Below are 14,706 nucleotides of genomic sequence, written 5' to 3' on the forward strand. Positions count from 1 at the left end.
AAAAAGACTCTTTTGGATAAATGCAGACCGTCAGAACTCTCATGGAGAGATGAAGACCTTCTCACCGTCTGATCACCATCAAAATTGGACAACTTATAGAAGAATCAACCAGCTTTCAAATGCACTTGGTTTGGAGACATTCCAACGGTTGGATCTCAAGATAATCCATTAGCCCCGAAGCCACGCGGAGTCGGCCAGCAGCTCACGCGACCGCGGCCAGCAACCTATTTGCCGCGGTCAGAAGCTTCCCGACCGCGGGAAACAAGCCAATTGCCACGGTCACAGCACTCCCGACCGCGGCATTCAAGGTCCGACTTAAAGCCCACTTATCTGAAGCCCAAAGTCATTCCCAGCCTCAATTCCGGAACCCTAGAGACCATGGAGCATTGAAGACTATAAATACATGTCATTTAGGGTCGTTTTTAGAGAGCTTGGACACACTTTACAGAAACCCTTTTCCTTTAGCCGTTTTTATGAGATTTTTGTGGAAGATTGTTCAAGTCCGAGTTCTTCAATAGAGAAGCTTTCTTTATCTCTTTTCTTTACTGTTTTTCATTACTTTTATTAAAACCAATGATGATGTCGAACTCAGCCATGTCTGAGTAGATCCCGAGTTGGGCTTAGGGTTCCCGAAAGGGGCTCTCATAATCGATTAAGACATCTAGGTTTATAGATCTGGGATTTCGACCTGTTCTCTGTTTATTCTTGTTCTTATTGCATGTATGCTTGATTGATCACCTAGTATCTGATCTAGATAGTTAGTGTTGCGAAAGTTTTCATTAAGTATCAGCCCTAGAATGAAACAGGCAATTTTTCCGTAGGAGTGGAAACCTACCAGCGGCGAGATCGTGAGTATTGACGAGTCTTGTGCAGCTCTTGCGTTCTCTCCCTTCCAGGGCCAGAGTGGAAACCTACTGGTCAGGGTTGCGAGAAACAGTTGGTTATGATCACGACAGTGACGTAGTCATACCGCCGTACTCTAGCTCTAGAACCCATATATTGTTATCCGTCAATCCCAATCTATTTCCCCTAATGTTAAAACCGATTATGATCCCTTAGAGTTCCCGAAAGCTCAGCGTTTTTAGCCATAGTTTACAATTTCCATCGATTTTTACTTGCTCTCTTAGACCTGCATTTCAATTTCCTTAGTTCGTTATTTACTCGCTTTATTTACATTTCATGCGATATTTACTTGCCTTATCTTGTTTAGTTCGATATTTTACTTATTCTATTTCCTTTCATTCGATTTCTTTACTTGCTTTTTAGGATAGATTTATTTACTTTCTTTTGCCTTAGTTTAAATTAGAGAAAAACAACCAACCTTTAAAACCAATTTAGTCTAGACATTAAGTTAAAAACCATAGAAGAATACCAGGCACACAAATCTCTGTGGATTCGATCCCTAAATACTACAACAGATTAGCTGTGCACTTGCGGCTTTCTTTTGTTTTGTTAAGGGTAAAACTTGTTCCCTCACGTAGTTGACACACTCAGCACAGTCACATCAAGTTTTTGGCGCCGTTGCTGGGGATTTGTTTCGCTGCCTTTTGCTATTTTTCTTGTTTTAACTTCTGTTCTAGACACCTGATCTCTAGTTCTTTCTTAAAGTTTTTTCTGAACTATCTTTCCCTTCTTTTGTCTTTCTCTGAATTGCATGAATACCGAAGACAAGCCAGGAACCATCGCATAGCTGATTTTGATGCACCTACTCAAAATTTTCGGAATCGATCTGCGATTCAAGTACCATTTCCAAACCGGAATGAGTTTGAAGTCAAGCCTCAAATCATCTCATTGGTGAAACAAAACCAGTTCCATGGAGTTCCTTCTGAGCATCCAATGGACCATATCGAGCTCTTTGAAGAAATTTGCAGCATGATGAGAACAAACCAAATTCCACCTGACTACTTAAAGTGTAAGTTGTTCCCTTTTTCATTAGCAGATAAAGCTCACCGTTGGTTGAAGTCTTTGCCTGCAGGATCGATTACTAATTGGGAAGAATGTAGAACTGCTTTCCTAAACCACTTCTACACTAAGTCAAGGTCGAACAATTTGAGAACGAAGATCTCAACCTTTCAACAAGGGTCAACTGAATCTTTCTATGAAGCTTGGGAACGTTTTAAGGAGTATGAACGTAATTGCCCTCATCATGGATTTCATGGATCAAGCCTGCTGAGCACATTTTATCGAGGTTTGCAACCAAAATACAAACTTTCACTTGATACAGCTAGCAATGGAGATTTTGGGCAAAAGACGATAACCCAAGGAAGAGCTCTCATCAAAAATTTGGCTCAAGCCAATAGCAATGATTGTCCTGAATATGATCGATCAATGAAGCAAGCCGGAGCAGACAACAAGGAGATAACCGAGTTGAAGAACATGGTGAGCCAGCTTCTGAAGAGCAACAATCGCCCGATCCATGCTTGTGAGACCAACAATGGCGCAGAAGATGAAGGAACTAGTGATATCGATCACATTAATCAAGCATTTCAAGAAGAAGATGTGAACTACGTAGGAGCACTGGTGCCATACCAAAATCGCTCCAACAACAACTTCAACAACAACTTCCGGAATGCAAATTACAACAATCTCTCTTACCGCAATCCAAATGTGGAGAATCCTCAAGATCAGTACTATCCACCTCAGCAAAAATCATTCCAAAACAAGTTTCAAGGCGGAAACTTTGGAGGGATAGTACCATATCAACCGCGACAGCCATATAACTACCAAGGTACGAATTTTAATAATCAATTTGTACAACAGCAGGGAGTCACGACGAATCAGCTAGCTTCACAAATCGGTAGACTTGAACAGTCAATCCAGCAACTCGTTATGACCAACGAAAAGGCATCTAAAGACGTGAACGTGAAAGTGGACTGCATGTACAATGATCTGAATGGTAAGTTTGAATCCTTATCCTCGCACGTTAAAAAGTTAGATGTGCAAGTCGCCCAGACAGCCGACTCTATGAAGAGGCAAAGTGGAGTTCTTCCAGGAAGAGTTGAAGATAACCCTAAGAAGTTTTGCAACGCTGTGACCACATTGCCCGAAGAAGAGTCCGAAAATGACGGAAAGAAAGAAGAAACCCCAATCTTTGTACCTCTGTACAAGGATATCGATCTCAAGCAGCCACCGTTCAAGGTACCTGAACGATCACCGTTTCAAAGGCTTACTAAAGCCGATGATCCGGGACGTTTTGTTTTCCAATGTTTCATTTCAGGAATCAAGTTTACAGACTGCTTGTGCGATTCCGGAGCCAATGTCAACATCATGTCTAAGACATTTGCCGAAAAATTGGGCATAAAAACCTTAAGGACATCGACGGTTAAGGTTATCTTTGGAGATTCATCTCAAAAAGATACTGAAGGGGCGATTCATGATCTACAAGTTCTAGTGGGAGATAAGATTGTTCCAGCAGATTTCCAAGTCCTGGAGATGGATAAAGACAAGGAGAGGCTACTCATTTTCGGGAGGCCATTCCTAGCTACGGTAGGAGCGATAATCGATCATGCAAACCGGCGTGCTGTTTTCCTCAATGTGGACAGAAAAAGGTACTATCCTACTATCTTAGATGAATTTCCAAGCAAAGGAAACAGGCCGAAAGAGAAAGAAAAGGAAAAGCCGAAAGCCTTTGCAAAGATCAAGATCATCATTCCACCAGATGCAACGGAAACTAGTGAGGACCAAATCCAGGAGCTTATTGAAAACACAAAGAGAGTTCTGAACAACATTAAAGTGCGAAAGAAGATTAAAGATAAGAAGACTTCTTTTCAAGGAGAAGAAGTAAAACTTCCACCAACCGGAAGTGATAAAGGCACAACAAGTGGAGTGCCATTCAAATCAGCCTGATTCCTCATGCTTACGTCGAGCTAAACGACTTAAAACAAAAGCGCTTAATGGGAGGCAACCCATTTAGGTACTCTTTCTTTTATCTTTCTTTTTCTTTTTAGAATTTATGCTTTCTTTCTCTTTTTAAGTTTTAGGTATTTTATAAAACAAAAACACAAAAAAATCAGAAAATTAGAAAAACCAAAGAGAAAAAGGTAGGTCTTTAGCTGCTCGGCCCGGCAAAGATGCGAAAATTGGACGATAGGACGCAGGAGGAAGACCCGCGGTCGCAACTGACGGGACCGCGGCAAACGGTGGATCGACCACGGCACCGTGAACGCGACCGCGGCCGAGCCTTCATCCACCGCGGTCGCGCGTCTCCTGACCGCGGCCGTTGGTCGTTGAGGTGAAGTCGCGGATTTCTGACGTTTTTCGGTGATTCCCGGTGTTTCCCAAAATGTTCCCGGTAAATCCCGAAAAGATCCTCCGTAAGTTTTAAACTTTCCTAATGTGTAAACAAGAAAAGGTAAGTTCCCGTAAACTTAAAAATTTCCAGAAATTTTCCGTTTTTGTTTCAAAAACGCTTTTTAAAGAAAAGAAACAAACTTTTTGGATCAAAACTCTTTCTTCTCTTCTTCTCCAAAAGACTTAGAGATTTAGGAGAAAGAACACATTTTTCAATTCTTAAGCTTTTTAAGAGATTTTTGGTTCAAACCTCACTCTTTTTCGAAGCTGATTTCAATTCTGCCATCCGTACCTCGTCTACCATTCACCATTGGCCAGTACATAGTGGCCAAGGCGAGGCGTGATGCAGCTGCGGCCCGTGCTCATTTTCAGCCATCCATTCCGACCGGCCACACCTCATCATCCCACACTCATTCCGACCTGGAGCGCAGAGTTGAGAGACAGGGACGACGCTTTGAGCGCGTTGTCACCTTCCTACAGGAGCAGCACCAGTTCGAGACGACACTTCGGAGGATGAGTGATTGATCAGCACTTCACTACCATCACGGTTCTATCATCATTTTCTTTTCTTTTATTTTATCTTATTTCGCTTTTATTCACCATCTTCTCACCAACTTTTTCACACTGAGGACAGTGTGATTTAAGTCTGGGGGAGGATGTCTATCCGTACTAATCATTTTCCTGCTTTGCTTTTAAATTTCAAGTACTTTTTAAATTTTAATATGTAACCTATTCGACATTAAGTATTTTTCAGGAATGTTTGACGCAAAACTATGATGATTTAGACCTGCACACTTCTACACTATGCATGATAGCTCATTTGTGGTTAGCACTAGACTAGGCGGTAGCTAGAGTACTTGCACTACGAACTCCCACCAGAGGACTTCTATTCATGGAGATTCTTTCTGACAGGATATACTAGCTCATTTTATTTGAACTTAATATTGATATCTAATTTTCTCATCATTGATTTTAGGCAGGCATCGACATACACATCTAGGACGTCTTTTACCATCACTTTTACCACTCTTTGTCGTCCTAGATGACCAGTTTATCTTTATCTGGTACCTTATCCTAAACCCAAAACCTTTGTTTTCAATTCTCATGCATTCTCTCTTTAATTTATATCAGCAGATATGTGCAAAAACGTCGGAGAGAAGAGGAGCGACGCAGTTTTCAGTCACTCACAAAGGAGACTGAATGGAAATGGGAAGGAAGAGTATCAGAAACATAATAAAGCTTTACAAGACAGATATTAAATGGTAAATCCGTGCTCTCTAAGACTCTATATCTAAAGGTATTCCCTTTCTGTTCAAAAAAAAAAAAAAAAAAAAAAAACAAAACGTGAAAAGAGGAAGGGAAACATAAAGCCTAATGAGTCTTAGATTGTCGAAATTTGTGGAGCAATGAGCGACCACTATTCGTTTAAGGAGCTATTGTTTTGAAAGATTTGCAAAAATCTAAGTCTGGGGGAGTTTGGAGAGAACCTGAGGAAGAAGATCATGAATCTATGTCAAGAAAAAGTGACTCAAAACTGTGGATACCAACAGCTTCACTCTCTCTTGCGGTTTTGCATAATGTCCTGCACCCTCCAGATCTTCAGGTAACCCTTAAACACTTTAAGCCACACCCCCTAAATAATCCTTCCTTACACCTAGCCTAGATTGCCTTGCCTAGATTTTCTTTGATGAGAACCACCGAAATTTTTAATAAATGTTAAGAGCTAGTTGACTGGAAGTTAGATCTTAGTGCATAGATTTCTGCATGACGGATTAACGGACTAGTTATGCTTGTATTGCTAGTGAGAATATTCTAGGCTATTCCCGATTGATGCATACTAATTGATATTGGTCTAGAAGTTTGGCCTCTGAGATTTTGTTTAGTTCCTGCGTTTTCAAACCTCTCGCCGAGATTAGCCCTTGTTTTGTTTGAGGACAAACAAAAGACTAAGTCTGGGGGAGTTGATAACACCGGATTTTAACCATTTTTATGGATCACTTTAATATCTTTTACAGGTGTTTTTACTCCATTTTCAAAGGTTTTCAAAGGATTTCTATGTTTCCGGATTTTAAAAGACTTTTCAGGTAATTTGGGATAAAGAGGCACAAAATGGAACAAAAAGACTCTTTTGGATAAATGCAGACCGTCAGAACTCTCATGGAGAGACGAAGACCTTCTCACCGTCTGATCACCCTCAAAATTGGACAACTTATAGAAGAATCAACCAGCTTTCAAATGCACTTGGTTTGGAGACATTCCAACGGTTGGATCTCAAGATAATCCATTAGCCCCGAAGCCACGCGGAGTCGGCCAGCAGCTCACGCGACCGCGGCCAGCAACCTATTTGCCGCGGTCAGAACCTTCCCGACCGCGGGAAACAAGCCAATTGCCGCGGTCACAGCACTCCCGACCGCGGCATTCAAGGTCCGACTTAAAGCCCACTTATCTGAAGCCCAAAGTCATTCCCAGCCTCAATTCCGGAACCCTAGAGACCATAGAGCATTGAAGACTATAAATACATGTCATTTAGGTCGTTTTTAGAGAGCTTGGACACACTTTACGGAAACCCTTTTCCTTTAGCCGTTTTTATGAGATTTTTGTAGAAGATTGTTCAAGTCCGAGTTCTTCAATAGAGAAGCTTTCTTTATCTCTTTTCTTTACTGTTTTTCATTACTTTTATTAAAACCAATGATGATGTCGAACTCAGCCATGTCTGAGTAGATCCCGAGTTGGGCTTAGGGTTCCCGAAAGGGGCTCTCATAATCGATTAAGACATCTAGGTTTATAGATCTGGGATTTCGACCTGTTCTCTGTTTATTCTTGTTCTTATTGCATGTATGCTTGATTGATCACCTAGTATCTGATCTAGATAGTTAGTGTTGCGAAAGTTTTCATTAAGTATCAGCCCTAGAATGAAACAGGCAATTTTTCCGTAGGAGTGGAAACCTACCAGCGGCGAGATCGTGAGTATTGACGAGTCTTGTGCAGCTCTTGCGTTCTCTCCCTTCCAGGGCCAGAGTGGAAACCTACTGGTCAGGGTTGCGAGAAACAGTTGGTTATGATCACGACAGTGACGTAGTCATACCGCCGTACTCTAGCTCTAGAACCCATATATTGTTATCCGTCAATCCCAATCTATTTCCCCTAATGTTAAAACCGATTATGATCCCTTAGAGTTCCCGAAAGCTCAGCGTTTTTAGCCATAGTTTACAATTTCCATCGATTTTTACTTGCTCTCTTAGACCTGCATTTCAATTTCCTTAGTTCGTTATTTACTCGCTTTATTTACATTTCATGCGATATTTACTTGCCTTATCTTGTTTAGTTCGATATTTTACTTATTCTATTGCCTTTCATTCGATTTCTTTACTTGCTTTTTAGGATAGATTTATTTACTTTCTTTTGCCTTAGTTTAAATTAGAGAAAAACAACCAACCTTTAAAACCAATTTAGTCTAGACATTAAGTTAAAAACCGTAGAAGAATACCAGGCACACAAATCTCTGTGGATTCGATCCCTAAATACTACAACAGATTAGCTGTGCACTTGCGGCTTTCTTTTGTTTTGTTAAGGGTAAAACTTGTTCCCTCACGTAGTTGACACACTCAGCACAGTCACATTAGTGAGAAACATATATGACATGCAGACGATACAGTGAACTATTCAAAAGTTATTACAGGCATTCTTAGCTGCCCATCAAACATTATCCATACATCTGTAACATAACTATTCAATACTATAGGTGGAGTTTTATCTAGTTTAGTGATTTAAGTTCGAGAACTAAACTTAACCATCTGTCTGACTGATTATCTGATTTGCAATTTATGTTTCGTTAAAACTAACCCAAGGCTTACCATTTCCATCCATTACATTGTTTGCTTAACTTTTAAGTTTTTAATTAATTTATAAATCCAAGAGCTTTCATCTGTCTTTGTTTTACTTTACTTTTTTGCATTCTTGTTGTATATCACTTCTATACTATTAAAAGGGAAGAACTTTTAATCTTTGTTGCCAAACACTCATATATATATATTTTAAAAAAAAATTATTTATCTTAATCAACCAATCTAAAGTTTCAAATATTCAAAATTAGTTTATAATTATATTATACAGAATATACTGGAGAGTGTTAGGCTTATGTTTTTAGAATTGCAGTCCTATGTGTATTAATTTTTTAAATGCAAGATATATATACCATTTAAGAAGATACAAACTTTATATTTCTGTGTCCAAAAAGAAACAAATCTATACAATTAAAAGGGAGTTATTTTAGTCTTTCTTGCCATATACTCTCTATTTTCTTTAAAAAAAAACAATTATTTGGAAAAAAATATTACATTGACCCAGATTGATGTAGTATTAATTGAAAAAGATAATTTAATTTTATATTTAAAATTATATGTAAAATAAATATATTTAAAATAGACAAATATTATATAAATATGGATGGAGTTCTGGTAGGGAACAAATACAATTGGAAAAGAATCAAAAAATAAAAGAAAAAAAAATAAAATCACATGTGGCTTCTATTTTTTTCTGCAGGTGAGATGTTTCTGTCTTCCATTGGATATATATATATATATATATATATATATATATATATATATATATATTATGAGAGAAGTTCTGTGAGTTTTATCATCATGCATTTATAAAATCAGACAACATTTCTTTTCAATTTCAATATATCACTCTTCCAATTACAAATTTTGGGGAAATGATAATCAGAAACTTCCAAGATATTTTGCTAGCTTTATTACTTGATTATCCATTTTCCATTATTTACTGGTCTTGCCTACAATAATTGATGAAAAAAAAGTTCCAATCTAAAAAATTTATTGTAGTCGAAAACAGAAAATGCAGAAAAATATAATGGAAATGTAGAGTCAAGTAATACGGCTAATGAAATATACTACAAATCTATGCATCTTTTTAAGAGTAAGTATGCTTTATTTTTATAATCCTTATAGTATGCTTTATTTTTATAATTCTTATATTATAAGCGTTATACATAATTATCGTTTATCATATTATGCTAGACATACATAGAAGCTTACACTGTTATTAGGATGGAATATGATTGGAAGTTTAAACCAGGTAAACAATATAGCAAATCTTTGTGTCTTATATATATAATGATGGTGGTAAGAGTAAAAAAGAGTGGTGGAGGTAAGAGTGATGAAGAAAAAATATGGTAGAACATTGTAAGTTAGATATATATGAAAGTATAAAATAATATAGATTTGAATAAAAAGAAATCAAATATTAATCTAAAACCTAACATGTGGGCATCCGGAAGACTCTCTTTTAGTATGATATTGTCTGCTTTCAATTCAAGTGCTCAAGATCGCACAGAATCATATGATACCCAAGCTCTCCGTTTGTGATCCATCCCAAAAGACTTATTACTCAGTATATCATTGGACTTAACTTATATATATTAAACCATTACTATCTAGATTTCTGATGTAAAACTTGGATTGATATCCTAACAACAAAAAAACAGGAGCCATCATGTTTTCAAGTCATAAATAATGATCAAATACCAAAAAATCAAGAAAAGTGGATTTTTTGAAATATGACTGCTCTCAAGATCAACGGCTCCACTAGTTAGAGGCCTTTCCTCTGATGAATTGGGATGATAATTGATGTTGAGATATATATATATATATATATTTGATATAATATATATATATATATATTCAGTTAGCATTCATATGAAATTTGTTTGGAGTCATTTGGAGATGTTCTTAGGAATACGATCCCAAACTACTGAAAACATGTCTGTATGGCTTGTAAATGAAGCAAGCACTGAACAATATTTGCCACCAGCCAATAATGCATTGTAGAGCTTCTACATCCATCAGATACACCACTATTGTTCAAGTGCATCACCCCGTGTTCTTAGTCGAGATCAAACATCTTTGAATGCAAATTCCTTTTTTAACGCAACTAAAACCCTAGTTGACCCTAAAGCTATTGATACCTACTTAGCTACTTCCCAAAAATGAACACAGCCATAATTTATAACAACCACAATTATACTTTCATAATTTTTTGTTAATTCAAGAGCTTCTCGGGAGAAAATCTTTTGTAAGTCTAATGAACTTTACCATTACTTGCTCTGTTTAATGCATGGTTTCATTCTACAATAACCAAATTAGCAAAGTTTATTTGTTGCAAAACATAGTGGTCAAAGCCACGAAAGTGGAAAGACTATAAATTCATGTTTTGTATTCAAGATGGTTTTTACTTAAATCCCTAACATATCATCTATCTCGGGAGAAAATCTTGCGGTTGTATCTCCATAGAAGATTTTGAACCGTCTTATTTCTTATTTAAGCTTTAGCTAGTTTCCAAAAGAATATCCACTTCACTTAGAGGTTTTCGAAACTTCATACAACTGCCGGATCAAATAGTATGTGGATCAGGTGGATTCACCCATGCACCTACTTTGGCTATTTGGGTCTATTTATTGAAAGTTGTTTGTCCTTATTGATTTACTTGATGTGAGAAACATATATGACATGCAGACGATACAGTGAACTATTCAAAAGTTATCAAAGCATTCTTAGCTGCCTATCAACATTATTCATACATCTGTAACATAACTATTCAATACTCTAGGTGAAGCTTTATCTAGTTTAGTGATTTAAGTTCGAGAACTAAACTTAACCATCTGCCTGCCTGATTATCTGATTTGAAATTTATGTTTCGTTAAAACTAACCCAAGACTTACCATTTCCATCCATCAAGCTTACATTGTTTGCTTAACTTTTAAGTTTTTAATTAATTTATAAATCCAAGAGCTTTCATCTGTCTTTGTTTTACTTTACTTTTTTGCATTCTTGTTGTGTATCACTTATATACTATTAAAAGGAAAGAACTTTTAATCTTTGTTGCCAAACACTCATATTTTATTTAAAAAAAAAAATTGTTTATCTTAAACAACCAATCTAAAGTTTCAAATATTCAAAATTTGTTTATAATTATATTATACAGAATATGCTGGAGAGTGTTAGACTTATGTTTTTAGAATTGCAGTCCTACGTGTATTACTTTTTTAAAACATGCAAGATATCTATACCATTTAAGAAGATACAAACTTTATTTTTCTGTGTCCAAAAGAAACAAATCTATACAATTAAAAGGGAGTTATTTTAGTCTTTCTTGCCATATACTCTCTATTTTCTTTAAAAAAAAACAATTATTTGGAAAAAAATATTACATTGACCCAGATTGATGTAGTATTAATTGAAAAAGATAATTTAATTTTATATTAAAAATTATATGTAAAATAAATATATTTAAAATAGACAAATATCATACAAATATTGATGGAGTTCTGGTAGGGAACAAATACAATTGGAAAAGAATTAAAAAAATAAAAGAAAAACAAAATAAAATCACATGTGGCTTTTATTTCTTTTTGCAGGTGAGATGTTTCTGTCTTCCATGGAATATATATATATATATATATATATATATCTAGAAGTTCCTGATTATTATATATATTATGAGAGAAGTTCTGTGAGTTTTATCATCATGCATTTATAAAATCATACAACATTTCTTTTCAATTTCAGTATATCACTCTTCCAATTACAAATTTTGGGGAAATGATAATCAGAAACTTCCAAGATATTTTGTTAGCTCTATTACTTGATTCTCCATTTTCCATTATTTACTGGTCTTGCCTACAATAATTGATTAAAAAAAAGTTCCAATCGAAAAAAAATTATTGTAGTCAAAAACAGAAAATGCAGAAAAAGATAATGGAAATGGAGAGTCAAGTAATAGGGCTAATGAAATATACTATAAATCTATGCTTCTTTAAGAGTAAGTATGCTTTATTTTTATAATTCTTACATTATAAGCGTTATACATAATTATCGTTTACCAATTATATACAAATATATCAAGTTTTATGAATCATAACTAAATGATATATAAACATTTTGGCACAGAGTTGACAAATACTTCAAGATGTTCATATTCAAAAAGTGTTGTTGAGTTTGCCACAATATCATTTCCTTTGTTACTCTATCGAGTCGACTTGGTCGTCACTCTTCTACCATAAGACAACTGTGTATTTATTTTTATTTTCCATATAATATTTATGCGTAATTGTTTTTTACGAAAATTTCAGCATACGGTCTACACTCTACACACATACCGAATTTTTTAATTTTTTTTATCTTAAATGGAGCACTTATAGAAAGTTAATTTGTTTTTATTAAAGACACTTGTGAGTTCTCCAATATTCAGTAACTCCAAAATCCTCCTATGAGTTGTTTCTATAGGTTCACGATAATTAATACAAATTGAATTTAAATTCAAATAGAAGGATGTTTAACTTGTAAATCTAGATATAAAAATATAATTCTGGTTATTTTGTGAAACATATTATCCCACTAATATTTCTGATCCAAGAATTCAAATAAAGTATGATGATGTTTTACAAAATATTTAAGATAAAAAATTCACTTACAACATATTTAACAAGTTGTTTAACCGCATAAATAAAGTGGTTTGAAAGATCGCCACCCTATTTTATATTTCCCAAAATCAAAAACAAAATTATGAATTAGTTATTATGGTTGTTCATTATAAGACTCATATTATAGTAAGTTTATAATATTTTCATTTTTCTTATTTTTCAAGATTAATTTTCTCCCCATGTATTTGTATATTTATACTCGCTATCATTTTATAAGAGAATTCGTCGAAAGTGGACAAATAGAGGTTGAACATATTCCCGGGAATGAACAGAAGGCAGACATTTTGACAAAGGCTCTTGGAAGGATTAAATTCAAAGAGATGAGAGATCTCATTGGAGTTGAAGATGTGTCTAAGGTAACTTCAAGCTTAAAGGGGAGAATGTTGACTTAAGCTTGAAGTTAACATTCTAGAAGTTAGTATTTCCTATTAGGATTAGAATTATGTTTAGGAGTTATCTAAACATCTTTAGGAGTTATCTAAATATCTTTAGGAGTTATCTATAGAAAAAGGAAATATATAATCCTATTAGGAAGAGGTTTTATTCTATATATAAGGAGATGCAAAAGTGTTGCATAACTTATGAGTTTAAGGTTTTGAGAGCTTAAGTTTTGAGATTCTTAAGCTAATAAAGAGATTTATTCTTTATATTGAGTTCTTAAATCTATCTTGAGTTCTATAATTTCTATAGAGCAAGCTGGTGGGGTTGATGCTCTGACGGTAAATTCTCAGCATTAGTTGATTTGTTTCTATAGTTTGCATTTAGAATCAAATCACATAAGCTTTTTGTTTTTGTTTTTATGTGGTGCTAAATTTTGTAGGATATCTTCTACGTTTTACTCTGTTTATCATTTTTTTTTTTGATTTGTCTCAAGTTGTATCACTATCCTTAATACGTTTAGATGTCAAAAAAAGGTTTTTAATCAATTAAGATATGAAGGTAAAATTCATTTAGAAATTCAGATCAAGGTAAAATATTCAATTTTCAGTTTTTAGCAATTGGCATTTACGATATCATGAATTATAAGAAAACTTGAATCTTAAGTGCTGAAATATAATAATTGATTATTTGACATGGCACTTATTCGATAAAAGACAATAAACTCAATGAATTAAATATGATTCAATAACTATGCCATAAGGCCAATGATTATTTTATCAGGATTAAAATTTCTTTTATAAACCACCAGCTTCTAGGCGAGAAATTATTATGGGTATTAACAAAGTGATATAAATGAGAAACCATGGCCAATGAACAAAACAATAAAGAAACGACTATAATTTGATAAGCATAAGTCATGTTTAATTATTGTGATTAATTTAAGTATTTTTTTTAATCAAGCTATAAATAAATCTATGGCAGAAAAACATGATCAGCAAAGTATGGTTTTTTCAGAAAGATAATTAGCGATCATAAAAACCCTAATTGATTTAAATTACCAGTTCAAAATCATTTTTTTATATGGCAAAATCTAAGATATCTAATGACTTTTGAAAAAACTTTTAATCAGAGATACAAAGATCAGACAATCAATAATCATTATCCTAAAAATAAATACTGATTACCATCCCTTTTATAAATATAATCGGAGGACACATAATTTACCATATGATTATATAATCGTGGAGCCATAGCCTACCATAACGATTGATTGGGGAAAAAGGTAATATTTATCATCCCGAAATAATATAAACATAAACAAAAATTAAATATCACCTTTTCAATGGAAGAACGAAGAGAGACTATCATGCTGATAACATGTTGTGAAAGAAAGAGAGAAAAGAAAAGAGAGAAACCATGAATAATGAGAGGTATATATAGTATTACAAAGATTTGGAGAGGAAATAAAGAATATTTTAAACCTCCTCTAATAGTGGGCATTCACATAATTATTCATAGTAACTATATAAAAGTAA

General features: G+C 34.7%; 1 non-coding gene across 1 annotated transcript; it reads right to left on the reverse strand.

The window, feature by feature from the left end:
* Positions 1-2,046: 2,046 nt before the first annotated feature.
* On the reverse strand, positions 2,047-2,153 carry LOC112083156. The gene has a single exon (XR_002897455.1). It is a non-coding gene; the product is annotated as a small nucleolar RNA R71 (small nucleolar RNA).
* Positions 2,154-14,706: the final 12,553 nt, after the last annotated feature.

This window comes from Eutrema salsugineum, unplaced genomic scaffold, assembly GCF_000478725.1.
Source record: "Eutrema salsugineum unplaced genomic scaffold, Eutsalg1_0 scaffold_7, whole genome shotgun sequence".
Taxonomy (NCBI): domain Eukaryota; kingdom Viridiplantae; phylum Streptophyta; class Magnoliopsida; order Brassicales; family Brassicaceae; genus Eutrema; species Eutrema salsugineum.